This window comes from Panulirus ornatus, chromosome 55 (genome assembly GCF_036320965.1).
Source record: "Panulirus ornatus isolate Po-2019 chromosome 55, ASM3632096v1, whole genome shotgun sequence".
In the NCBI taxonomy this organism is placed as follows: domain Eukaryota; kingdom Metazoa; phylum Arthropoda; class Malacostraca; order Decapoda; family Palinuridae; genus Panulirus; species Panulirus ornatus.
In genome coordinates, this window is record NC_092278.1 from 34,610,640 (window position 1) to 34,637,229 (window position 26,590).

At 48.4% G+C, this 26,590-nt stretch overlaps 2 protein-coding genes across 2 annotated transcripts in view; both read right to left on the reverse strand.

Moving 5' to 3' along the window:
- Window positions 1–5,235, reverse strand: part of siz (Brefeldin-resistant Arf-GEF family protein schizo) — a 578,443-nt gene extending 573,208 nt beyond the window's left edge. The window contains exon 1 of the mRNA XM_071693400.1: window positions 5,191–5,235. The gene's annotated coding sequence lies outside the window, so the exon portion shown is untranslated. The remainder of the gene's footprint in view (window positions 1–5,190) is intronic.
- LOC139765670 (uncharacterized) overlaps window positions 5,191–26,590 on the reverse strand; it is a 320,213-nt gene continuing 298,813 nt past the window's right edge. The window contains exon 4 of the mRNA XM_071693403.1: window positions 5,191–5,235. The gene's annotated coding sequence lies outside the window, so the exon portion shown is untranslated. The remainder of the gene's footprint in view (window positions 5,236–26,590) is intronic.

The window sequence follows — 26,590 nt, forward strand, 5'->3', positions numbered from 1 at the left end:
CGGTATGGTGATGGTGGTGTTGATGGTGCAAGAGGGAGGTGATGGTGCAGCAGAATTTTCAGTGGGAGTATGGGTGAACGAGTATATATCAAGGGGGACATGGAGGCCAGTATAGAGCGCACAGTGGGTACAACACATCGAAATGGGAGGATGACAGGAGGGCCTGAGTGGGGCCCAGGAACCCAAAGTGGTCCCCCCTCCCATCAGGAGGGAGGGAGGTCTAAAATACATCGAATACATGATGTATAGTTACAGGATAGTGAGTGATGCTGACAGAAACATATATAATAATATCTGTGTAATAAAAAGCAAGTTCAAAATACATCATACATATACAGAGCATCTTGTCAACATTCGAATTACCACGTATACGCAATCAAATTACATACACACTGAGGTGTATATGTAACTCGTCCTCTGAAGATGTGGTAATACACGAAAGCGCTCAGGAGTCTCATTTTTCCCTTCCCTAGCGGTGTTTGTCCATGCAGACAGGTGTGTGTTTGGAAGAGGATACAACACTGACGCCAGTATGAGAGGTCAAAGGTTACATTACATGTTGAACGTACAATTACAAGAATACACTGGCACGGGGGTCGAAAATAATGGTGGTAACGGTTACGATGGTGGGAGAAGGCGGGGAGCGACTGACTGAGTTGGAGAGAGAAGGCAGTGGTGGTTGTGGTGGTGTATCGCCAACGCCAGCAGCCCGCACGACAAGAGCGTCTCCCTCCCACCTACACACACACACACACACACACACACACACACACACACGGCGCAAGAACCACATTACAGGAATGGGTCAATGTCAGCGCGTCGACCCACCGTAGGAAATGAGCGGCACCAACAACAGCAACAGGCTAGCGGCGGCGGCGGAGGCGCGGTAGGCCACACTCCCCCTCCCCCACATTACTCAAGCTAACACATCACCTGAGCCAGCCTCCCTCCCCTACATTAGTCACCTCACCCACCACGTCACCCATCACTCCTCCAAACGACCAACTCGTCTGCCTGTGCCAGCCTCCCTCCCCTACATTATTCACCTCACCCACCACGTCACCACTCCTCCAAACGACCAACTCGTCTGCCTGTGCCAGCCTCCCTCCCATACATTAGTCACCTCACCCACCACGTCACCACTCCTCCAAACGACCAACTCGTCTGCCACCACCGCAGACACCCAGCGCCCGCTGGACCCCACGGGTGATTAACGAGAGTGCCGTGCCGTTGTGTTTCAACGTCCTCGTTGGACAAACAATTCAACATTGGCTTTTATTAAAGGTCATGTCGTGCAGCTTTAACGGTATGACTACGACGACGCGATCCTAGAGCACGAGGGTACGATCCCTGTGCAAGACGGCACGATCCTTGAGCACGACGGGACGATCCTTGAACACGACGGTACGATCCTAAAGCACGACGAGATGATCGTTTGGCACAACTGACGCGCCTTGAGAACGACGGCACGATCCTTAGGTACGATGGCACGATCCTTTAGTACGACGGTACGATCCTTGACCACGACGGTAGGACCCTTGCGCACGACGGTTCGATCCTTGAGTACGACGGTACGATCCTTGTGCACGACGGTACGATCCTTGGGTATGAAAGCCCGGCTTCGGCCCCGACACACAAGAACTCAAAGCAAATGATGGCACCGTTATGCTCAAAAGGTCGTAGGTCGTACCATCGTCTTCGTGAGTCTTACGCCGTCGTGCTCAAAGGTCGTACCGCCGTGCTCACGTGGGTTAAGGACCGGTGACATTCAAGTCCCATTTACCACCCGGGAACAATACCTTAATTACAGCCTCACCGGGGGTTTTGCAAGTCCATTACCGACGCGGCCTTTACAGAGACCGTAACCTAACCAAAACAACCATTTCTGGCCTCCTTTCCATCAGCCATTGTGAATATCTAATATATAATTATATATATATATATATATATATATATATATATATATATATATATATATATATATATATATATATATATATAAGCACATCCACCCTCCTGCGCACAACTCTATCCATAGCCCACGCCTCGCAACCATACAACATTGTTGGAACCACTATTCCTTCAAACATACCCATTTTTGCTTTCCGAGATAATGTTCTCGACTTCCAAACATTCTTCAAGGCTCCCACGATTTTCGCCCCCTCCCCCACCCTATGATTCACTTCCGCTTCCATGGTTCCTTCCGCTGCCAGATCCACTCCCAGTTATCTAAAACACTTTACTTCCAGTTTTTCTCCATTCAAACTTACCTCCCAATTACTTGACCCTCAAACCTACTGTACCTAATAACCTTGCTCTTATTCACATGGAAATGAGATGTTTGAGGACAATGTGTGGTGTGAGGTGGTTTGATCGAGTAAGTGATGTAAGGGTAAGAGAGATGTGTGGAAATAAAAAGAGCGTGGTTGAGAGAGCAGAAGAGGGTGTTTTGAAATGGTTTGGGCACATGGAGAGAATGAGTGAGGAAAGATTGACCAAGAGGATGTATGTGTCGGAGGTGGAGGGAACAAGGAGAAGTGGGAGACCAAATTGGAGGTGGAAAGATGGAGTGAAAAAGATTATGAGTGACCGGGGCCTGAACATGTAGGAGGGTGAAAGGCGGGCAAGGAATAGAGTAAATTGGATCGATGTGGTATACCGGGGTTGACGTGCTATCAGTGGATTGAATCAGGGCATGTGAAACGTCTGGGGTAAACCATGGAAAGTTGTGTGGGGCCTGGATGTGGAAAGGGAGCTGTGGTTTCGGGCATTATTGCATGACAGCTAGAGACTGAGTGTGAACGAATGGGGCCTTTGTTGTCTTTTCCTAGCGCTACCTCGCACACATGAGGGGGGAGAGGGATGGTATTCCATGTGTCGCGAGGTGGCGATGGAAATGAATATAGGCAGACAGTGTGAATTGTGTGCATGGGTATATATGTATGTGTCTGTGTGTGTATATATATATATATGTGTACATTGAGATGTATTGGTATGTATATTTGCGTGTGTGGACGTGTGTGTATATACATGTGTATGGGGGTGGGTTGGGCCATTTCTTTCGTCTGTTTCCTTGCGCTCCCTCGCAAACGCGGGAGACAGCGACAAAGCAAAATAAATAAATAAATAAATAAATAAATATATATATATATATATATATATATATATATATATATATATATATATATATATATATATATATTGTGGTGTACAATGACAGTCAGGCGCCATCAAGGTCCTGCCTTCGCCTGGTGGTGCGAGCCTTGGGTATAAGCAGCGGGATAAGGTCCAAAACAAACCAAGAAAAAAAAGTTTGACACGTTAATCATTTCCATTCTTTTGCCGTCAACCTCTCTCTCTCTCTCTCTCTCTCTCTCTCTCTCTCTCTCTCTCTCTCTCTCTCTCTCTCTCTCTCCACACACATATTATATAAAAAAAAAAGACAACCCAATGGTGGCTCTCTCGGAGGAGAGGAAAACATGCGTCTGAGGAGAAGACTCAATCAGAGCTCCTTGGGTGTCTGAGAGAAGGAGGAAAAGCCGCTCCAGACTTGCCAGCAGCACTCCACACTAAGGTGGGTACAATAATACCCCAGTAGGTATGACACAGTCGCTCACAAGACGACTAATTAAAGCACCTAAACAACAACAATATCCCTTCCTCCCTCTCCCCAAAACTATTCCGAAATGTTGCACAGGTACAAATTAAGAGACATTTTATATTCAGTGCGAGAAGGAGAACCGAGCATTAGACTGACCGAGGTGGAAAAATGTATAATGGAATAATCATAGTGAGTATAAACACGGTTCGTGGATGAAGAGAGAACACCACTCGTGGAGAGATGAAACTGGGTAGGTGACAGGACAGAACCCTTGAGGGACACCACTGCTGCTTAGGCTAAGACAGGGGTAAAGTCGCTCCGTCAGTGACTACCACAAATGACTGACATGAGATGAAGCTCTGCCAAAGAAAGGAAGTTTGGAGGTAAGAGACTCATGCCACACATTGTCTTATGCTTTCGGGATGTCCCAGAGCCGAGGCTAAAGGTTAACACCAAAAAAAAAAAAAAAAAAAAAAAAAAAAAAAAAAAAAAAAAACCTGACAGAGGAGGAGAAGGACCAGAAGTGAGTCACATGCGGGAGGTCACCAGCAGGGACAATGCACCGTGAAAAAGTCCTACGGGTGACTGAAAGAAGGGAATGGGACTCTGTATGTTTAAGAGAGTAAGAGTTGAGGATAAATTTCCCTAGACTTTTCAAGATAGAGAAAAATTGAGAGCAGTGGGACGACAGTCGAAAGGGTAAAGGGTCTCGTTTGTCACAGATGGGCTGCACTAAGGGCATGTTTCCGAGAAGAAGGAAAAGTCTGGGTTTTCAGACAAAGAAGAAATAAGTGAGCAAAGGATCAAAGCTATAGCTCTGGAGGCATGTATGCTATCCGGGTTATAAGCCTTGCCCCGCTTGAAGCTGAGAGAGTACGAGAACGACCCCGAGCAAGGAAAACACAAGGACAGGGCACACAAGTTCCGAGGGAAGAGAAAGTGGAGGAGGACTAAACACAAAATGAAATCTCCCTGTCTCTCTCGTAACACGAAAGAGAAAAATACCAACATGGCTTTCGGAAGAACGTTAGATTCATGTTGTGCTATCACCACCAAAGCCAACATGTGTGAGGACGCTTGTGTGATGTGTCCCCCACCTCTGGGCCGGTCCAATGGCACCAAGCAAGGTGGCAGTACTGGGCTAGCCACTCTGTGCTGACCCTATTCGTGTTGAACAGCCTAGCTACCAAGCCCAGGAACCACAAGGACCATCATCATCATCCAAGCATCTTCAACACACAACAAGCACCAGTAACCTGTTTTCACGCAGCTTGTACAGCCTAAATCAAACTATCTATGTACATCAAACTGCCTAATCAGGGAGTCAACGTTACAAGCCATCATTTCCAAAACCACAACAGTATACGGAGGAGCAACATACACGTGTATCAGCAGCCGATGCCTTACCTTCACGTAATATCTTACGACACCTTCGGGAGGTCTTCTACCGGCGTAGCTCGTTCTCCAGTCGGAGCTGTCGTGTTGCTCTTCTGCTTAAGTCAGACTGTTGTAGGCAGCGGCCCGTAGGCCCAAGAGAGAGAGAGAGAGAGAGAGAGAGAAAAAAAAAAGAAATCCATGGAGCACATTACCTTTTATGGACCCCGTTCACGCAGCCATGGTACTCCAACTGGGTCCTGCTGGAGGGGAAAAGAAAAACATGAATCAGTCTCGTACTACGACTGGCCCGTGGCAGCCTACCTTGAACACTTGCAATCGCCAGGTGTCTGGCTGGAACCATCCATTGCCTCAGTACTGACGGTCCATACACAGTGACAGGGCGTGACACGATTATGGCCATAAAATGTGCAGCTCTTACGGGCTAACCAAACTCGCCAACACACACACACACACACACACACCACATCTCCCCGTGAGAAAAGGATTCGAAGTGGCGAGCGCGCGGCGCCCGTCCAAACCCCTCCTCTCGGATACCCCAGCACGTCCCTCGAGAGTAGCAAGACCGTCCTACGAGGTAGTAGGGCACACTGTCCTCCAGCATCCCAAGCCAAGTCCTGTAACTCGCCTGCCCTTCGAAAGGAAGGGGGTGGAGATAGCCAAGGGTCCTCCTTGGTGGGGTAACCTGCCCATCCCTCCTGGTCGGCTGGCCCCGTCCTCAGTGACCCCCCCAAACACCGACTGCTTCGGGCCCGGGTGCCGGGCCAGTCTGACTCCAGCTGCCACTATTGATTTTGGCGGCGCCAAGCCACCGGGGCCAAGGGCAGACCAGGGGCACCTTCATCTCCCCTCACCAGTGCCCCCGACACCATCTCCCAAGATGCACTCCTCCACGCACGCACGCACGCACACACACACACACACACACACACACACACATGTGCTTTACACAACGGCAACTTCAAACTAAAGATACTGGACTTGTATATAGTTGGGTTGCTTGCTTATGGGCGACGCTTGTGATTCTGAGAATCGAACAAGTCAAACCATAAAACTCAATAAAAATACGTAAACCTTAAATACATCTTTTCCCTTATGCTAGACTACAGGATAAAGAAGTGGGGTCGGCCTTCCAGTAAAGGAGAGCCTAAAGCTCCCTGGAGTACTTGAGGATAACGGCCCATAAAAGCATAATATACTCGAGAGGATTACAATTGTTTTGACACAGTACTCCACTCCAAGGCAGCATGAGGTGTCTTGAAGAAGCACAAGGGAGAACATATAATGAATGGGCAGTCATATGGCTGGGCAAGGAGTGCAAGGCAAGACTCGGCCCTTGCAGTGTGTGATGCGAGAAGTCTCTCATGACGGGAGACGTTCCACTATAAAAGAGAATCGATGATAGGTGGCTAGGCTGTGACCCACGAGGAAATTAAATGTGGCGGTATAAAGATCTTTTTTTTCTCTTCTTCTGATGGGAGTTCGGAGGAAAAGCTTCCTGCACAAAAACGCACGTCAGGTGAACACACCAGACCCCCATCCAAAAGACACTGAGGCGCCATCAATATTGGATCTTTTATTCAAGCACAAACATTTTGTACGTGGTTATGAAAGGGGGAGGTGCCACAAGGAGCAGATACGGGACAAGGGACTGTGGCGAACTGAACATCCTCACTGGGAACATATACTGGACTGTCAATGTCCAAAGCCTCATTCTATGTCTGCTTCTGAATCAGTGGGTCGAGATGGATTGTGGAGAGCGTCCGGATGATCCACAATGACAGCTGGTTTTCAAAGATTCAAGAATGAAGTGAATGAGCGAAGCAGAAAAATGAGAGGAGCAAAAATCTATGAGATTAGAATTCTAAAAAGGAAAAAAAAAATACCAAGGTTATTCCACGCAGTCCTTGGAAAATCGTCAGTCAAATAACTGTGAATCTAAGACGTCATGAGCGGCGACTGAAGTTTCGGAAAATAACTGTATAGAACTGAATCATCAAAGATTTAAAGCGCTTCCAAAATCACCCAGGGCGTGGATCATGGGCAAACATTATGTCAACATAGTGCCCATCTCTGAGAAAGGTGACAAGAGGCATTGCTCTAAGGCAGCTACAGGCCTCCTGTGTCACTGACAAGCTTAAGTCTGCAAATCATTTGAAAAGGTAATATCAAAAAACAAACATGATTCTCTGAACAGTAAAAGCTTCTTGAACGCGAGGCAACAGGGGCTCAGGGGAACGAGAGACCATGCCTTACCAATCAACTGAATACCTGGAGAAGTCTTCGAGGGTCTTCTACCCCTAAAGCCCTTTGCTGGACCGAAGCGGCTGAGTTGGGTCGCTGGTGCGACAAAAGCTCTTGGAGGCAAGAGTTATACGAGAGAGTATGTTGTTACCCTGAGTCAAGAGGGAGAGGAATGGGTGGAATGCGTCTTTCGATGGTCAGAGGGCATCTCTCACTGTTTCCCGAAGTAGGTGGGTACAGAAACGAAAATTAAGTCAGACGGGAGTAAATGAACTTTCAAATGAGACGAACACGATCTAAGTGGTCACATGCCAGACACTGGTGGCTTTCCAAGATGGAACAAATGTAAAGATTGGTGGTCTACAGGGGTTCAAGTTCTGGGTTCGCTGATACTATTACTAAGAATGGATGGGAGTGAGCGAGGCCTTTCTTCGTCTGTTCTTGACGCAAACGTGAGAAACGGCGAGAAGAAAAAATACACAGATTTGCGAGAGGGGGTCGCGAATCATTAGTAAATATACATCGATGATATCAAACTCTTGAGAACAAAAATGTAACAATTTTGTACTCGTCAGTGTGACGCATCCTCTTCTGCGCCAACTCTCCAGGGGATGGGTAGGAGAAGGCGATAAATTCGCAGCTCAGCGACAAAAAAATTCAAATGCGACAGCCTACACGGAGACCTGGACATGCTCCAACACTGTCGAACGACAGCTTGGCGAATTTCAACAAATAGAAAATGACAAAGGGATGTGAGGATGAGCAACTTTATGGTAGTGTATTTGGGGAACTCATCTGCAGGTAGGACCTTTCCAGGGCTGAAGTGAATACCCATCACGTCTGTTGATGTTGTACAACAGCAGCTGGTAGAGAAATTGCAAATTCAGGTCTAGACATTTTACAACATTCATCAGGTCCACTAGAAAAAAAAAAAATTGCGCCAGGCGGAGATGAAATTAGAAGCTGCATCCTGACTCTGCCGTCACCCACCCCCCAAAACCAGAAGACAAATTCGGGGAGATTGGAGCGCGTCCAGAACCCAATGTCAGACAACAGCCACTGTTCCCGTGGTGATGTCAGCAACAAGGAAAAAGGTTAGAAAAAAAAAAAGAGATACACTAAATCACAGAACCGACTCAAGGGATGTGATTTCCATTTATCTTTGATGTCTTTGTCGTATTCGATGATGGTCAGATCCTTCACTGTGGGAGAGGCCGTGCAAGGCAGAGAACACCCAAGAATCTAGGTAAGACTCAGGGGAGATGAGGGAACAATACCACTAAGTTACGAGTGGTACATAAATGGGATGCGCGAAGTGAGACCAGTGTAGTGGATGCAGGAGAGGAATATAATCTAGAGATGACAGCAGTCAAAAGATATTGGGGAACTCCAAAAACGGCGACATTCACCTTCCCTGTACATACATGAACACTTTTAGTTCTTATAAACACCGCATTCCACACACACACACACACACACACACACCACATGATGACTCAGAGCAATACTGGCACACAATAAATCCAGCAGGAATGATGTTAACGGCCGAGCCATCCGTCAACAAGTGGATCATATACCTCCAATATCAAGACGTGAGGTCACGTCCCACGTCTGGCCGCCACCACCACCACCCTTGGGCTACAGGTCTCCACACCCACACTCACCACCACACATGCAGGTCTTGCTTCCGTCGCTTCTTTCGTCGACGTGTAAGTCCTGTCTGCCTCAAGACCATCACGCAGTTGAATCCCAACCTAAAACGAGACCTAATCGTAACAAGCCACTGGTCTCCAAAGTCTCAAGCGTCCTAATTCCTTCTGTTGCTTCTTCCACACATACGTCCGTGTCGTCCGACATAGATTTCCAAACAGGTGTATCTCATCAGGGAACATGAGAAAAAACACAGTCGCAGAAGTCCTTTTCCATACACAAGGGTGTGGAGGAAGGAATCCTTTCACCTTCTGCTGTACCACTCGCCATGCACAAGAGGAGGCAAATCCCTAAACCTTCAGCTAAAGCCCACTCTATACACAGGGAAGGGGGGAGGGGGGGGGGGTTAAATCCCTACCCACTGCTGAGACCCTGTCCATGCACAGGGGAGGCCAATCCTTAAACCCTCTCCACGTAGGTCATGACCGAAGATTTACGCTTCAGAGCTCGACGTCCACATGGAGGCAGCCCCCGGAGAGCACTTCCGCGGACAGGCAAAGAGACGGCGGAGTGGCTGAGCATCTTTTCAATGCCACCGCTACTCTGTAGCAGTGAAACCAAGAATCATACAGGGGGCCTCAAAGGCCTTCACCACACTCTTAAGCAATGAATCCAAGAATCGAACTGTGTAGCGGCCTTAAAGGTCTTCATCACCGCTACTCTTTAGCAATGTAGCCAAGAATCACACCTACATAGGGGCCCTAAAGGTAGCTTCGTTACCAGCACAAGATTCATACCTGCGCAGGGGCCTCAGGGGCCTTCATCAATATCCAAGCAGTGAGGCTGTAAGCGTCCACTCAGGCGCTTCATTTCGCCTCTGCTTCCCACAATTCAGAGCCGGACATTATCTCACGATGATTCAATCAAAACTCATTTCCCTCTCTAAAAAGACATAAAAATCCTCGACTATAACAACAAAATTGGCATAAATTCAACGTTACTCATTTTTTTCTGTAGAAACTAATTTTTTTTTTTCTTGAACAAGGTACACAGATCACGCGGGGCAAGTGTGTGCCTACATCAAAGGACGGTCATGAATGAGAAAGATTAAATACAGCGTCGCCCGTTCTTCAGAAAATGATCGACCCGGCTCCTGGAGGCGAGATCGCGGGAGGCGCGGGGGGAAAAAACATAACTAGGAAATGATTTCCAATCTTATAAGAAAAAAAAAAAAAAGGGAGGAGAAATTACGCTCAGATCTCGGATGTGTTTCAGCAAAAAGTGCTGCTGCACTTATGATCCCCTTCACACTAACACCACAATGATTGCCTCTTTCTCTTTTGCAGTATTACTTCATTATCTTCTGCTGTCCAGAGCCTCGGCCACTGGTCGGCCACGCAGCATCCGACAGAACACACAACCATCCGTGGCTACTGTGCGATGCCGTGGCAACGCAAAGCCTGACCACTTCGATGTCTGTTTGCTTCCTCACTTCCACGTCTAAACTGTGTAAGTTCAAATCCCTCTTAAACAAAACAAACGTTTCTCAATGTTAACAACGTTTTTCTTCTGAGTCGAATCTGGCTCTGCCATATGCTCCGTCCAACACACGACCTCGTCACAGACTATCAGGTCTTCTGTTATCTGGCTTCCCAATATCTTCGGCAGATAACTTCGTCACAGACCATTAGGTCTTCAATTGTCTGGCTTCTCAATATCCTCCATCAGATAACCCCTTCAAAAGGCTAAGAGGTCTTCTGTTATCTGCCTCCCTAATGTCCTCCAGCAGATCTCGTCAAATACCATTGCGTTCTTCTGTAATCAGGCTTCCCATTGTCCTCCTGAAGATAATCTCGTCACAGACCATTAAGTCTTCTGATATCTGGCTTTCTAATGTCCTCTAACAGATAACCTCGTCACAGACCACTAGGTCCTCTGTTATCTGGCGTCCCAATATCCTCCTGCACATAACATCGTCAAAGACCGTCAGATCCTCTGTCATCTGGCTTTCCCACGTACTGTTGTCTCCTGCTGGTCAAACCTTCTCCATGGGTTTCATTCAGGGATCAGCAGCCGCCATTCGACGAGAACGGTGAGGACAATAACACGTCGGGTTATCCCCTTGATAATGCGTCTCTGAGCCTACTGGACTGTCGCTGGGCCCTGCAGCAACGTACAGAGTGCCAGCCCTTCAATGATTCCACCCGCCAAAACTACGTAAAGGAGAGCGAGGTCCACGGGATGCAACGCAACCCAAAGACGGGACACACACCTGCTGAAAACGAGAGATTGTTCGCCACTGCTCTCTCTCTCTCTCTCTCTCTCTCTCTCTCTCTCTCTCTCTCTCTCTCTCTCTCTCTCTCTCTCTCTCCGGTAGTAAGCGGTAGGCACCCGCCGACCACGGAGGTATATCACCGTTACTACCCGCCCGGGTGTCGTTGAGCGTCAGCGACGGCTGTGCAGGGAGGGGAAGCAATTCAGTGGCTGCTAAGTTTCACTCTTTTGGCTCCGGTAGCTGTCTTTTTCCTTGCGCATCACTTAATAACTGTCATTATCAACATAATCTTAAATATCATAATCACTCTCACTTACTACCACTATGTACTTGACGTATGCGTCCCACTGAACGCAACATAAGTCTAATATTCGGTCAATATCTCTCCCTCAGACACCACAGTTATGGCAACGCACGAAGCTGATGTGCACTTCCTCAAGCTCCGTTGTCAGGCAGGAGGGAATCACAACCCCGACATAACCTCGCCAGAATATTTATCAACCACCTGTAACTAACATGGTTGTCTTAATCCCTCATAATTCCTGACAGATGTTAATGTACAGTAATATGTATCCGGCACCACAAAATGCATCGGCAAAACTGATCCACCCTCCGAGAAATCTTCAACAGAACTTAAGGAGAGAAGATACGACGGTCCCTTTCTCCTCCCTCCCTCCTTTAGGTTATTCTAATTCATATTTTCCAGATGTATTGTGCAGTGGGGGGTTGGGGGGGTTGGTAAAAGGGCTTGTTATAACTTCCCGGGGAAGCCGGCCAGCGACCACGCCACAAAGAATCCCACCCTCACGACGCATTGTTCCTTCCCTGGGACGACCAAAGCTTTGGCCGGCCAGCAGTTGTCGGCGGCGGCCTCCTCCTCCTCCTCCTCCCGCTGCTGCTGCTGTTGTTGCGTGTTTCCAGGGCGCACTGCCCGTTCATTTTCTTCTCCCGCTGGATTCCTCCAAAAGCAGAATGGCAGGTTACCCGCTGCTGGATCTCTCTCGTTCAAGGACTCGGGTCCAACTTACTTCCTGGTACGTATTTCAAGGACGCACGGGGCCAGGCTGCCGCCAGATGAATGCTTGCAGACAAGGACGCTGGAAGCCACTCAGTCGTCCGTCGCTTCCTGGGATAATCAGCGAGATATCGTCTACGACAGGAAGTCCGGATGGATACCTCTTCCAAAAATGCTTTCCGGGCAGGAGGGACAAGATGGCTTCTGCTTCATGTTCCAGGGCTTGCCTGCCTGCCCGGCTGGCTGGCTGGCCTCCAAATGGATGTTTCCAGGCCAAGGTTGAGCAGGGGGCTCCAGACGCAGGGTCACAGAGCAGGCTGACTGGCCTTCAGGAATGGAATCTTCCAGCGACGGAGTGCTGGCCTACCTCCTCCTGGAGTCAAACTTAACATCCATATATCAAAAGATCGACAGCTTTGGAGGGGAAGGTAGTTAATTGTAACACTTATTATCTCTACGTTTCATCTGAAGCCGGGATCCTTGTGGGATTGGAGAGATGTATATTGATATGGTTCTTTTAGAAGCAAACTACAGGACAGGGCTAGGGCATCATGGGGAGAGGGGTGTTTACAGATCAGGGTAACCCAATCGTGGTGGTGGGTGTTTACACGACACGATAATGCCCTGGCGGAGGCCGAGGTTTACGTACTTAAGAGTGTAAACAGTCTCATGGTTGCTGTGTCCAAGTTGGCATTTTGGGATCTCAAGGTTCCACAGCCCCAGCTTTTCTATTGCTTCTCCTGTACTGAGGTTGGCTGAACGAACGGGCCGTCAAGCCTGTAGATGGATTCCCCTTACAAAGGGAGCTTGCTATTCCCTGATAGTCGAATAAGCTACAACAAAATGAAATACATCTGATTCTCAGATTCTCAATTATCAGCAAGAAATGATGGAATGGTAATACCCTTTCCCCACACACACACTCACACACACACACACACACACACACACACACACACACACACACACACACACACACACACACACAAACAAACAAACGGATCTATGTGGTGTATGGCTATACCCTTTCCCACCTCGTACACACACACACACACACACACACACACACACAAACAAATACAAACAAACAAACGGATCTATGTGGTGTATGGCTATACCCTTTCCCACCTCGTACACACACACACACACACACACACACACACACACACACAAACAAATACAAACAAACAAACGGATCTATGTGGTGTATGGCTATACCCTTTCCCACCTCGTACACACACACACACACACACAATCAGCGGGTCATCAACGAGACCTCCTGCAGAGCCCAACCCGGCCGGCTCTGTCTGGAGACTCCATGAAAAAGTCCTGAGCATCTCGTTATCTTCCAGTCCCAGGATCCTTTATGGGGCTTCCGCAGCAGCGCTCAGGAAGCCGGCCACGTCCAACAGGCATCTCTTCCCAGGGAATTATTCATCAATGTAGTAATTATTGCTTTCTTGTTCAGAACATCGGTCACACGACCGCCAGCCAGCCTGTACGAGCAACCACCAGCTTGTTACCAGCTTATCCTCGGGAACACCATCTTTCTCATCCACGGAGAGGCACCAGCGCCTCCCATACAAACATCCATCAGAGGGTGAGCAAACCCCAAGTGTCATCATCCACCTGGAGTTTGGAGTTTGTGAGGACTACTTGCGGGTAGGATGAGGTTAAATCTAGGGGAAGTTGATCACACATGGGAGGTTGGTGGGGTCAGTCCTCCGCGAAGCATCCACCACATCAGGCTATCGGACCTGACTCGCACAAGAACCTGTCCTGTTAATTGCCATCACGGCATTGCTTCACACGTAATACATAACATAAAGCGGCCATGACATACTTTATCACGTAATTACTTCACACGTAATACATAACATAAAGCGGCCATGACATACTTCATCACGTAATTGCTTCACACGTAATACATAACATAAAGCGGCCATGACATACTTCATCACGTAATTACTTCACACGTAATACATAACATAAAGCGGCCATGACATACTTCATCACGTAATTACTTCACACGTAATACATAACATAAAACAGCCATAATATATAGTGTCCTTTAAGAAAACATCCCGAGTCTTTTTTGAAAGCTTTCATTAAATCTCTTGATAGCAATCGACAAATTTGTCCATCCTGAACTTTTTTGCGTTCGTCCAGAACTCTCATCAGACGGCTTGATCATCGGCACAGAATATTTACCTGCACTGTGCATCAATACCTTCTTGTAATGCTTCAACCTCTTGAGCCAAAGAGAACCTCCTTATTGATGGTGTACCTCACCCCACAAACTTGGAGAGCAGCCAACTGTGAAGTGTGGGTGCGTGTATATGTGTGTGAATCTGGCGCAAGTCCAATTCTTTTGGACGATGGCTCTGAACGAGCGAATCTTGAGATTTTCATTTATTAATTACAGAGAGCCAATGGATCGAGGTTCTGAAGCTTCACGGCAAAGTGGCGCCGGCTCTGCGGATCGCGGAAAAGCGGGCGTTACCCAACGCCTGGATCCGTCCCAGCTGATGGCGGCGCGAGGGCACGTGACGCAGCAGGCCGCGACTACGCCCGGAAAGCGCCGCCCCCACATGGCCAAGGTCTGCCAGAGAAAAGTGGCACTGGGTGCAGCGCCCTCCTCTTCCAGTCGTGATGGAAGAGAGAATCTCCTGTCTCAGCTGCATCTGAGCCTCCTCCTGTTTCTCCTCCATCTAAGTCTCCTACTGCTGCAGTGCAGCAGCAGCAGCAGCAGCAGCTCCTCCCGTCTGAGCCCGTGCCGATGCCGCTGCCGCCGCTGCTACTGACCTTCCTGCTCGTGAGAGGTCACAGGAGATGCGGACTTCCAGCACGGCGGCTTCCGGCCGGGATCCACCACGTGCCTTCTCCTCCTCCTGCCGCATCGGAGGAGGACAACCAGGCACAGAGCGGCGGTCGTCTGCCCTACCCACGGTCACGCACGCCCGCCCAGCTGACACACTCTACCCACGCGACTTGAATGAGTAGATGGACCCCCTCTACCGTCCTTAATGACCTTCAGGTTTAAGGTATTAATCTGATGCGTCTTCCCACGCGACTTGAATGAGTAAATGGAACCATCTACCGTCCTTAATGACCTTCAGGTTTAAGGTATTAATCTGATGCGTCTTCCTGCATTAAAATGATCATTTGGGTTGGAGCGACGACTTACTCAACCAGGACGTGGACGCAACGTGTGGTGATGTGATCCGTCGCTTGGAGCTCATCACTGTCGCTGCGTTCTCTGTGGATTCGAACCTACGCAGGCTTTCGAAGGTGGGTGGGTCCGTGAAGGCGTCATGGCCGGCTACGCTCACCGCTACACCATTCTTCAGACGGTGGGAAAGAAACCAGGTGTGTCTGATGATGCGGGACAGTGCTATTCAACCTCGCTGGTCCGGTAACGCCTTGGAGAGGAACATTCACTTCTCTGTGGAGTAACTAAATGCAAGAGGTCTTCCAAGCGTTAGCCACATTTGCCGGGGGCAAGTTCAGCCGCAGTGTGTCGACGCCAGTTCGCAAGTTACCCACAAAGAACATCCTTCACAACAACCTTCCTCGCAAATGGCCATCAAGCACCTTCAGCAATGTGTGTATATATATATATATATATATATATATATATATATATATATATATATATATATATATATATATATATATATATATGTATATATATATATATATATATATATATATATATATATATATATATATATATATATATATATATATTTAACTATTTGCCATTTCCCGCGTTAGCGAGGTAGCGTTAAGAACAGAGGACTGGGCCTTTTTTGGAATATCCTCACCTAGCCCCACTCTGTTCCTTCTTTTGGAAAAAAAAAAATTATATATATATACGTACGTAAGGAGCAATACAAAGGACGAACAACATTTTTTTTGTCTTAAGCGCAAAAGAACTTTTAACATTGTTTTTTGTCAAAAAAAAAAAAAAAGGTTTAACGAACCTCTTACTCTTACAAGTTTCCCCTAAGTCAATCTCCACAGCTCTCTCTCTCTCTCTCTCTCTCTCTCTCTCTCTCTCTCTCTCTCTCTCTCTCTCTCTCTCTCTCTCATTATCTATTTGTACTGTACAGGGAAGGAATTTCATAGTGTGTATGTGTGTGTGTGTGTGTGTGTGTGTGTGTGTGTGTGTGTGTGTGTGTGTGTGTGTGCGCGCGCGCGGGCGCGCCCCAAAACACGAACATACACGTCCTCCCACAAGTCCAACAGACAATGAGCAGACCCTCCACCACAAACCACAGTCTTCTACCCAGACCAAACATCACACACACACACACACACACACACACACACACACACACACACACACACACACACACCATCCACGTCGTCTACCTCGACCCAGAATGAGGTCCTTTACTGGGGATGGTGCACTTATAGACCATACGACCCCCTTCCCATCATGGACTACCTCCCTACGCCATCCCAAGGCGTTAGTTTTCCCCATACTGGAAAAAATAATAATTCCTTGGGCCTTTTTATCAACAGAAAGTCCCGGAAGAGTTCCTCTTGGAGACTTCTCAAAAATATTTAATCACAGCAATTTACCTTTAGGCCTTCTTAAAAAAAAAAAATTTAAAGATTCAAAGCGAAGTTCCTTTAGCCTTTTTCTTCTAAAAAATAAAAATCTGGTGCAAGGAATTTCCTTATACCTCTCTCTCTCTCTCTCTCTCTCTCTCTCTCTCTCTCTCTCTCTCTCTCTCTCTCTCTCTCTCTCATACAAAAATACACTACAAAACTTCCAAGTCTACTTTACTGCCAAGTTCCTATGAGCCTTTTCGACAAAAGTAAAAAATAAAAAGAAATAAGAATTCGCAGCAAAGTCCCGCGAGCCATTTCTCAGTCTTCAAAAATAAAGAATTCATGAAACCTTAAAACTGCTGTACTGTGCAGCAAGCACGTCGACCAGCACTGTGACGACGGCTGTAACAGACGGAGGCTCCTAGCTAGCTAGCTACTGCTGCTGGGAACATATCACCCGCTGACGGCGCGCAACCCGAAATGGCTCGGCTGAGCTGAGAGAGTGTTTACCGAAGAGTGGAGGACCTTCCGCCCCGCCACGGGCGCCCCGCCGCCAGGTCGCAGGAGGTAACGATACTCCGGAAAACTCGAAAAGGTCAGCCAGCCGGGTCGTGACGCTGATACCCCAGACCACAAGTCTGAGAGACGAATCTTAAAAAGACATGATGATAACTAAGAGACCACAGATGTGACAACTAAGACCAAGTCTGACATGGCAGACCCTCGGAAATACGATAGCGAGGACCATGGACGACACGGCAGACCCTCAGAAATACGACAGCGAGGATCACGGACGACACAGCTGATTCTCGGAACTACGACGACGAGGACCATGACTGACACGGCAGACCCTCCGAAATACGACGACGAGGACCATGACTGACACGGCAGACCCTCAGAAATACGACGACGAGGACCATGACATACACGGCAGACCCTTAGGAATACGACAGCGAGGACCATGGACGACACAGCTGACTCTAAGAAATACGACGACGTGGACCATGACTGACACGGCAGACCCTCAGAAATACGACAACCAGAGCTTCAGAAATACGACAACGAAGACCATGGATGACACACCAGAGCCTCAAAACTACGACAGTCTAAGACCATGGATGACAACAGCAGTCTCAACGATAAGATAACGAAGAACATTAATCGCGGAGCAGAACACTGGCGACGACACGATACACACCAGAAACCAGGGAGCGGAGCCGGGACAACTATCATGACCCAGACAGCTTGAGTGACACAAGGTCAGGACCTTCGTTTATACCGACTACACGTCGTTCTTGTGAGGTCAGACCCACACACAAAGAGGAGCTCTGAGCCTATGCCGTGCGAGCTGTGGTGCCGCATTTAGTGTATGGGATGGATGAGCGTGCTGCGGTGAAGAGGAGGAGGGGGGGGGAGAGGAAGAGCCGCAGGTGGTGAGCGCGGCGAGGGCAGCGGTGCGGTCAAGACAGGAGAGCCGCAGGTGGCCAACGGCGCGGGCTGCGGTGTGTGTGTGTGGGGGTGTTAGGACCAATCCTCCCCTTGCGGCTCACCTACCCCATACCATAAACAGCTACATGCACACCACAGCAACACTACCGTGCCACAATCGGAGCTGGAATCGCTTCATAAATCACCAGCAACAAAAACCTCTGACGGTCCAAAGTTTACATATGCCTTCCATACACAAGTTTCTGGTCAGGTAAACAATGCGAACCACTGTCGTAAAACATCCCTTGGGCAACGCTCAAACTTGATACTCTTCACACCAAGGCAAAATCTAAGGCATCAGTCCAAACACTCCTGCGTGAACCAACTGGCCAAGGCTTCCTGACGAGTGCAAACATGGACAACAAGTCAAGAGTACGTAGGTGACACCACGAAGTTGTCACATGGGCCGTTCCTCTTGTGAGCTTGCCATGTGTGCGTCCCAGTCATTATTGGCTGGGGCCCGGGACACGCCGGCGGTTGCTACTTCCAACAGGTTCTGCGTGGAGACCAGCCATACGAGAACTTACGGTTGTGATTCCTCTTTTCCTCGCTCAAAGAAGCTGTGCCATTCTCATCCTCTTTCTGTCTTTCTCTCCACCTACAACACTTTCATATTCATAATAAATGTCAAGTCTGCAAAAATGTATATATATGTATATATATATATATATATATATATATATATATATATATATATATATATATATATATATATATATATATATATATATATACTGACCCATCCTGGACTATGCTTGTATCAACGATTTGAAAACATGGGGTCCCTCACCCCACCTCGCGTGCGTAACTTGCCTCATAATTACCTATACTCTTTTAACTGTTTACATGCAAGGCTGTCGAGTCCCTGTGACGTCCAGTCCACGCTACAGCATCTTCGGGCCAGGATATAAAAGTGCCTTCGTAGAAAATTCTAATACAGGTGTCGAGACTGGGGCTATGCAGGTCAGGTCAGGGCAAGGCTGGATGGCTGGCTGGGAAGAGCGACAGGGGTGCAGCCTGGCGCTCACACCCTGAAAGCAACCGCATTACCGGGGCTGTCATAGCCTCTCACACTCCCTTCTCTCCCCGCTGCCTGCCCGCCCCACACTCCTCCCAACTGCCTTCTCGCGACCTCTGCTGCAACCTCCACCCGCTGAGGCTGCGTCGCCTTGGCGAAACTTGCCGCTGAGGCTGTATCGCCTTGTTGACACTTGCGGCTCAGTGGTGCCCTTCGGGGTCCGCGACTACCACAATGGACTATATGGTGAGGAAGCTAAGAATCACAGACGGAGAAACAGGAAAGGCCAAAGAAAGGAAGCTCTCACAGCAAAGAATCACACCCCGTCAAAAATGCTTTGGAAATGTCAAGGGCCACAATGAGAGATTTGCTAAAAATCCTTGACAGAGGGAGATCAGAGACAAGTCACAGAGGAGAGAAGGGTCACCAAGAGTACCTGCACCTTGAGAGACGTATTGGTGAGAGAAGAGAATGAGATTCTAAGAGATTAAGAGACTGGGAGTTTCACATACTTTGTTGACAGGATTAGGGTAAGGAAGGTCTCTGTTCTTATGAAAGGGCCGCACAAAGGCATGCTTCCAAGAGGGGAAAATTTGGAACGTATATATATATATATCCCTGGGGATAGGGGAGAAAGAATACTTCCCACGTATTCCCTGCGTGTCGTAGAAGGCGACTAAAAGGGAAGGGAGCGGGGGGCTGGAAATCCTCCCCTCTTGTTTTGTTTTCTTGTTTTTTTCCCAAAGAAGGAACAGAGAAGGGGGCCAGATGAGGATATTCCCTCAAAGGCCCAGTCCTCTGTTCTTAACGCTACCTCGCTAATGCGGGAAATGGCGAATAGTATGAAAGATATATATATATAAACCTTTCTGGACGATTAATAAGCTTAGTCATGCACTTTCGCAAGTTAAAGGCTGCAATAAATAATGCGAGTCTTTTGATATTTACTCCAGCATGAAATCAGTCATTAGCCTAATCGAGGGCGTGCTAAAGTAGCGGTGCTCCTGCTACTGTGATGGCGTGCTTGTAATTGTGGGGAGTAGAGGTGGTGTAGTGTAGCGATTACTGTGGCAAAAAAAAAAACAAAAGTGAGGAAGAGTAGTGGTAGTGTTCTAGTACGGGCAGCAGTCAACTAGTTCCAAAGTATAATGGTAAAAATAAATACCGAACCATGCTAAGAGGGTGACTGTGTCTGGCATCCCTAGAGGTGGGCATCCAGTTAGGTTTTTACGTTCCACTGTGCCTATACCACCGCTATGCCTTCGTCTCTGTACCCAGGAGACATACCTAAGCCATCCCCAGGCAAATATACCTAGTAACGAAAGGAAAAAGGGCAAGTATGATACCTACATATTCAAGTTAGTGATCCAAATTCGCGTATTTACTTTTTCTGTGATTTCACGATTCCAAGAACGCGATACTAAATTGTCTTCCAGAAGCGAAAACATCATGTGTGACCGACAGCGTGTGTATGTGTAGTCAGTCCTCAGCGATGCAGCGGAGATGGCTGACTATACAAGCGCTCATAATCAACACGACTGATGTTACACTTTTCAGTACGACGGTACGACCCACGAGCACTGGGGTAGCTTCCTTAGGTATGTTGGTCTGGGCTCTTGACTTCACTCCTTGAGAGTTTAATTCAAAGTCTGTGCCCTCACACCCAAGGATTGTGCCTTCGGGCTCAAGGGTCGCAACACTGTGCTCGAGAGTCGCACCGTCGTGCTCAAGGAGTCAACATGACTCACAAGCGGTATACAACATTCTTCACACAGTGTCAGGTACCCGAACCATTCATGACACAGAGGTGGAAGAAGTCACGACGTAAAAAAAAAAAAGAAAAAAAAAAGGAGAATACGTTCTGGTGAGAAAAGGTTACTGATCCGAAACGTTCACGGAGCGGAGCTTCCTGGGAAACAAAACGTCTCGAAATGCGTCACTCAATACACTTTCCCCGACCTCTCTCTCTCTCTCTCTCACATACACACACACACCTCAAGACTTCATTTCCCCCCTGCCTCACTCGGCTCGCCAGGCAGCGTACCCGTCATCGGCCATGTCTCCCATGCAAAGCAGTGGACCCTGCTGCTGCTGCTGTTGCTATACCTTCCAATATCCTCCTACGTGACAAACAGGAACCTCGGGTTCGTTCTCTTACAAACACGACCAGAAGCTCCTGCCATCTGACTCCATCAGGAGTTCGGCGCCGGCTCCAGCCCAGGTGGAAATGCTGCAGCACACGTACTGAATGACTCCGTATCGAATACCGTTTGCCCATTCAGTCATCGCGTAGATAAACTTCGTCTTAAACAAAACGTAAGGTACATCGCCTCCAGGCAAACATTTACACTGGTTTCCCGTTGCTGTATCAAACTCCATCACAAGAAACACTCTTGTATCGGCTCACTCAACGAACTGATGTCTAACCTCCGCGCGGTCTCCTGCAACCATTCTGCGTGTATAGTTATAACTCAGTGCTTAAAAACCCATACAGTAAGTTGCATCCTTTCCCTCCAGCTGTGTTAACATTAAACATGCTAAGAGAAGCGACACCTGGTGCTTTCTCCGACATCTACAGCGTCCAAGTCTTCCATCACGTCTTCCTATCAAACTTAACTCAGTCCCACTCCCGCCTAAAAGGATTCCAGAGCTGCACTACCTTTACCCTAATTAATAACGGAGGGGAGGGACCTCTGTATCTACCTGTATGTCCCTTGGCCGTGATCTGATCAACCACTGTGCTAGTCGATTACACTATACGCCAACTGCTCTTAAACGACTAATTCCAACGAAGGCTTCCACCGCCATCACCTTCCTGTCTTTCGTGAAACTGGTTTCTACTTTCGACTCTCGCATTCATTTTTTCTTCTGCGTCCAATGTTATCCAGGCGCATAACCTCTCTCTCTCTCTCTCTTCTCTCTCTCTCCTCTCTCTCTCTCTCTCTCTCTCTCTCTCTCTCTCCTCAACCTTCAGAGTTCATAATAAATGGAAGCATCGGAGGAGGACATCACCCCTATAGCACTTTCCTGTATATCAGACGTGAAGACCACTGCCTTTGAATACCACCAACTCTTGCGTTACCACACACTCTTTTGACCAGCGGCCTCGTCCACGATAAACCTTCCTCACTCTAATCACTCACTGCACTCACTCATCCCATCTCCGCCTAAACGATTCCAGACTCACTACCTTCTCCCTTAATAACGAGAGGCTCTATATCTACCTTAATAGTCCCTTGCCTGATCTATCAACACTTGCTTCATCACATGAACGTCCCAACCTCCGCTCTAAGGTAATTTCCACGAAGGCTTCCACTCGCCATCACCTAACCTGTCGTTCAGTGAAACAGGATTGTACTTATCCGACTCTCTCTCTCTCTCTCTCTCTCTCTCTCTCTCTCTCTCTCTCTCTCTCTCTCTCTCTCTCTCCTCAACCTTCAGAGTTCATAATATATGGAAGCATCGGAGGAGGACATCACCCCTATAGCACTTTCCTGTGTATCAGACGTGAAGACCACTGCCTTTGAATACCACCAACTCTTGCGTTACCACACACTCTTTTGACCAGCGGCCTCGTCACGATAACACCCTTCCTCACTACTAATCACTCACTGCACATCACTCCTCTCTCTCTCTCTCTCTCTCTCTCTCTCTCTCTCTCTCTCTCTCTCTCTCTCTCTCTCTCTCTCTCTCTCTCTCTCTCTCTCTCATATCCAACTGCCTTCAATAAATCCTTCTCCTCATCCCTCTTATATCATTCGCTTTCCCTCCACATGAACGTCCCCCACCCCCCGCTCGGTGTAATTTCCCTCGCAGTGCAGCCTCGGCGTGTTCAGTCATCAACAGCGGTTCAGATTGTATACAGCGTCAATGAAAGGCTATCACAAGAGCTTCCCACGCTCTCTACATCCGTAATTTCTCCCCTCCTTGAAAAGCGAGATTGGTTAGTACACAATAGTATCTCTCTCTCTCTCTCTCTCTCTCTCTCTCTCTCTCTCTCTCTCTCTCTCTCTCTCTCTCTCTCTCTCGCAAAAGAAAAAACATCTGGTTTTAAATATAAGCTGTTTTAATCATCATCATCATCATCTTGTCTGGAAGATTTCTAAAACCCAGCCAGCCATTCCTTTTTCTTATACTAAGGAGGCAAACGCTGTTCCGATACAGGCCTGGCCAAGTTAAAAATGCCCTAATCCAATCTGGTCTCGTTTTCCACTTGTATGTCTGACCAGTAGGTGCTGCGACACGTCCCAGTGACACCTTCTTCACTTTTTCTTTTACACCAAGATGACCACCACCAACTTCTCATGACCAAAATCTTCAGAAAAAAAAAAAATTCTTTTTCTTCTTAAGTCTGGTCTTAACTTTCTCTCAAAACTTTTTCATCTAAAGACTTTTTTTTCTCATATCTCCAGCAGGAGCATGTTGCATCATGCCCACCCTTCCACACCCCTACCCTAGCAAACTGTATCATCACACCCCCCACAAGCCTCAACGAAAGGCAACGTAGCAACGGATGATCATATTACGAAGAGGGACATCCCCCCCCCCCCCCCCCCCCCCCCCCCCCCCCCCGAGACACAGCCTCACCTTTCATTACGATGTCTGCTTCAGGGGCTCTCCCCCGCGCTGTCAAACACACACAGCTATCATTTTCCACGGCCTGTTACGCCTCCAGTCTTGATCACCTTTGACACTCCCTCCCTTCAGCCATCATTATGTGTCCCTCCCTCGGAAAAATAAAAGGGAAACTATCATTATTTTCGCCGTTTTCTTTTTCTATTCTTTTTTTTTCTTCCTAACGATCGGAAACAATATATTCCCAGCCTCTGATGTGACTCCCAAGAGTCACGTCAGAGGCCGGTGTGGGTGTCGTCGAGGGTGTAGTGAAGATACCCTCTGACCTGACTTTAAGTGTAGTGATGATACTTTAGCCGTCTGGTTAACAGCTCACACGAGACTTAACCTCACGTGGGGATTCGGTCAAGCCAAACTTTTTTTTTCATGGCGTGATGTCTAAAAATCTTTTTGAAATGTTCTCAACTTGGCCTCTTCCAAGAGCACGGCGGTACGAACCTTGAGCACGACGGTACAGCCCTTGACCACGATGGCATAGCCCTTGGGCAGGATGGTACAGCCCTTGAGCACGACGGTACAGTACTTCACCACGATGGCATAGCCCTTGGGCAGGATGGTACAGCCCTTGAGCACGACGGTACAGTACTTCACCACGATGGCATAGCCCTTGGGCAGGATGGTACAGCCCTTGAGCACGACGGTACAGTACTTCACCACGATGGCATAGCCCTTGGGCAGGATGGTACTGCCCTTGAGCACGACGGTACAGCCCTTGACCACGATGGCATAGCCCTTGGGCAGGATGGTACAGCCCTTGAGCACGACGGTACAGTACTTCACCACGATGGCATAGCCCTTGGGCAGGATGGTATAGCCCTTGAGCACGACGGTACAGTACTTGACCACGATGGCATAGCCCTTGGGCAGGATGGTACAGCCCTTGAGCACGACGGTACAGTACTTGAGCACGATGGCATAGCCCTTGGGCAGGATGGTGCAGCCCTTGAGCACGACGGTACAGTACTTGAGAGCGATGGCATAGCCCTTGGGCAGGATGGTATAGCCCTTGAGCACGACGGTACAGTACTTGACCACGATGGCATAGCCCTTGGGCAGGATGGTACAGCCCTTGAGCACGACGGTAAAGTCCTTGAGCGCGATGGCATAGCCCCTTGGGCAGGATGGTGCAGCCCTTGAGCAAGACAGCACAGCACTTGAGCAAGACGGCACAGCCCTCGAGTCCGAACGGTACAACACTTGAACATGAACGGTGCGACCCTTGGGTACGACGTGATCTTAAGGGGTCAAATGACCGGGGTCAAACCCTCGGCTACACTCTGGGTCGTGCCGACGTGCTAATGAGTCGTAACGTCGTGCTCAAGGTATGAAAACGCAGGCAATCAGCACAACAACACTGTGTGTGTGTGTGTGTGTGTGTGTGTGTGTGTGTGTGTGTGTGTGTGTCACTGAACCGACGTCACAAAAACATGTTAAAAACACCTTTGTTAGGGGAGGGAGGGGAGGGTTGTCATATCTAATAAAGGATCCCCTCCTCAACAAAGGTATTTTTTTTAATACGGCTCTGCTCGGCATCCCTCGCCTTTTGCTCAACACGGGAGCTCGTGTCTACTACACGGAGATCCCGTCTGGTCCCGCCGCCTCACGCGACAGAGGCGTGTCTTTCCATCAAGGCGGCGGGATGTATCTGATGACTATCTTCACTCAAGGTCATCTGGTCTGTTATCTACGGCTCTGCATGCAATACACAGCGACGGGATGTTGCAAAGTTTCTCTCTCTCTCTCTCTCTCTCTCTCTCTCTCTCTCTCTCTCTCTCTCTCTCTCTCTCTTGTCCTCTCAGATAGGTATTACTCCGGTTTCTGTGCGAGATTACTAGCTGGGCGTGCGTGTGTTTGTGGCTCCGGCATCAACTAGACCAAGCGATACGAGACAAGCCGCAGCTTGCCATACTTCCTCAACCCTACTTCATTTGAGCCCTTGCTTCACGGGGCCCCCTTATTCATGAACCCCTTGCTTCACGGGTCCGTGTTTAACGAACCCTTGTTTCATGGGACCCCCAAGGCTTAACGTGCCCTTCTTTCAAGGCCCTCTCCCCATCCAAACTTTACGAGCCCCTAATTCATGGGTACCAGCTTCAAAAGCCCTTGTTTCTGGGGCCCGCTGGTTTACGAGCTCCCTTGCCTCACACCCTTGGAACGGCAAAAACCGATGCCACGTATCACTCTCCAAGTACAGATATTCTCAGACTGACAGACAAGCAACAAAGACGAGGGGGAATGGAAATATTCAACTCCTACAGCCAGCGAACACATTCGGACGGTGCACACAACGGCCATAAAACAGGCCAACGCGGCCTTTTGAATTCACACTTCAACCTTCAACATCTTAACTTCCTAATTACCTTCACAAAAAAAAAAAAAAAATGTAGTTTCCAAGTTTGGGAAACAAATCTTAACAAGTCCGACAAACTCCAACCGTATGTCGCTTCGCCTACGCTTCCACCGCCACCTTCCGGCTCCCCTCAGACGGTGGTATTGACCGGGTACTGTGGTGGTGAGGTACTGTGGTGACCAGGTACTATGGTGGCCAGGTACTGTGGTGACCAGGTATTGTAGTGACCAGGTACTGTGGTGGTTAGGTACTGCAGTGACTAGGTACCGTGCAGGCCAGGTACTGTGGTGGTTAGGTACTGCAGTGACTAGGTACCGTGCAGGCCAGGTACTGTGGTGGTTAGGTACTGCAGTGAC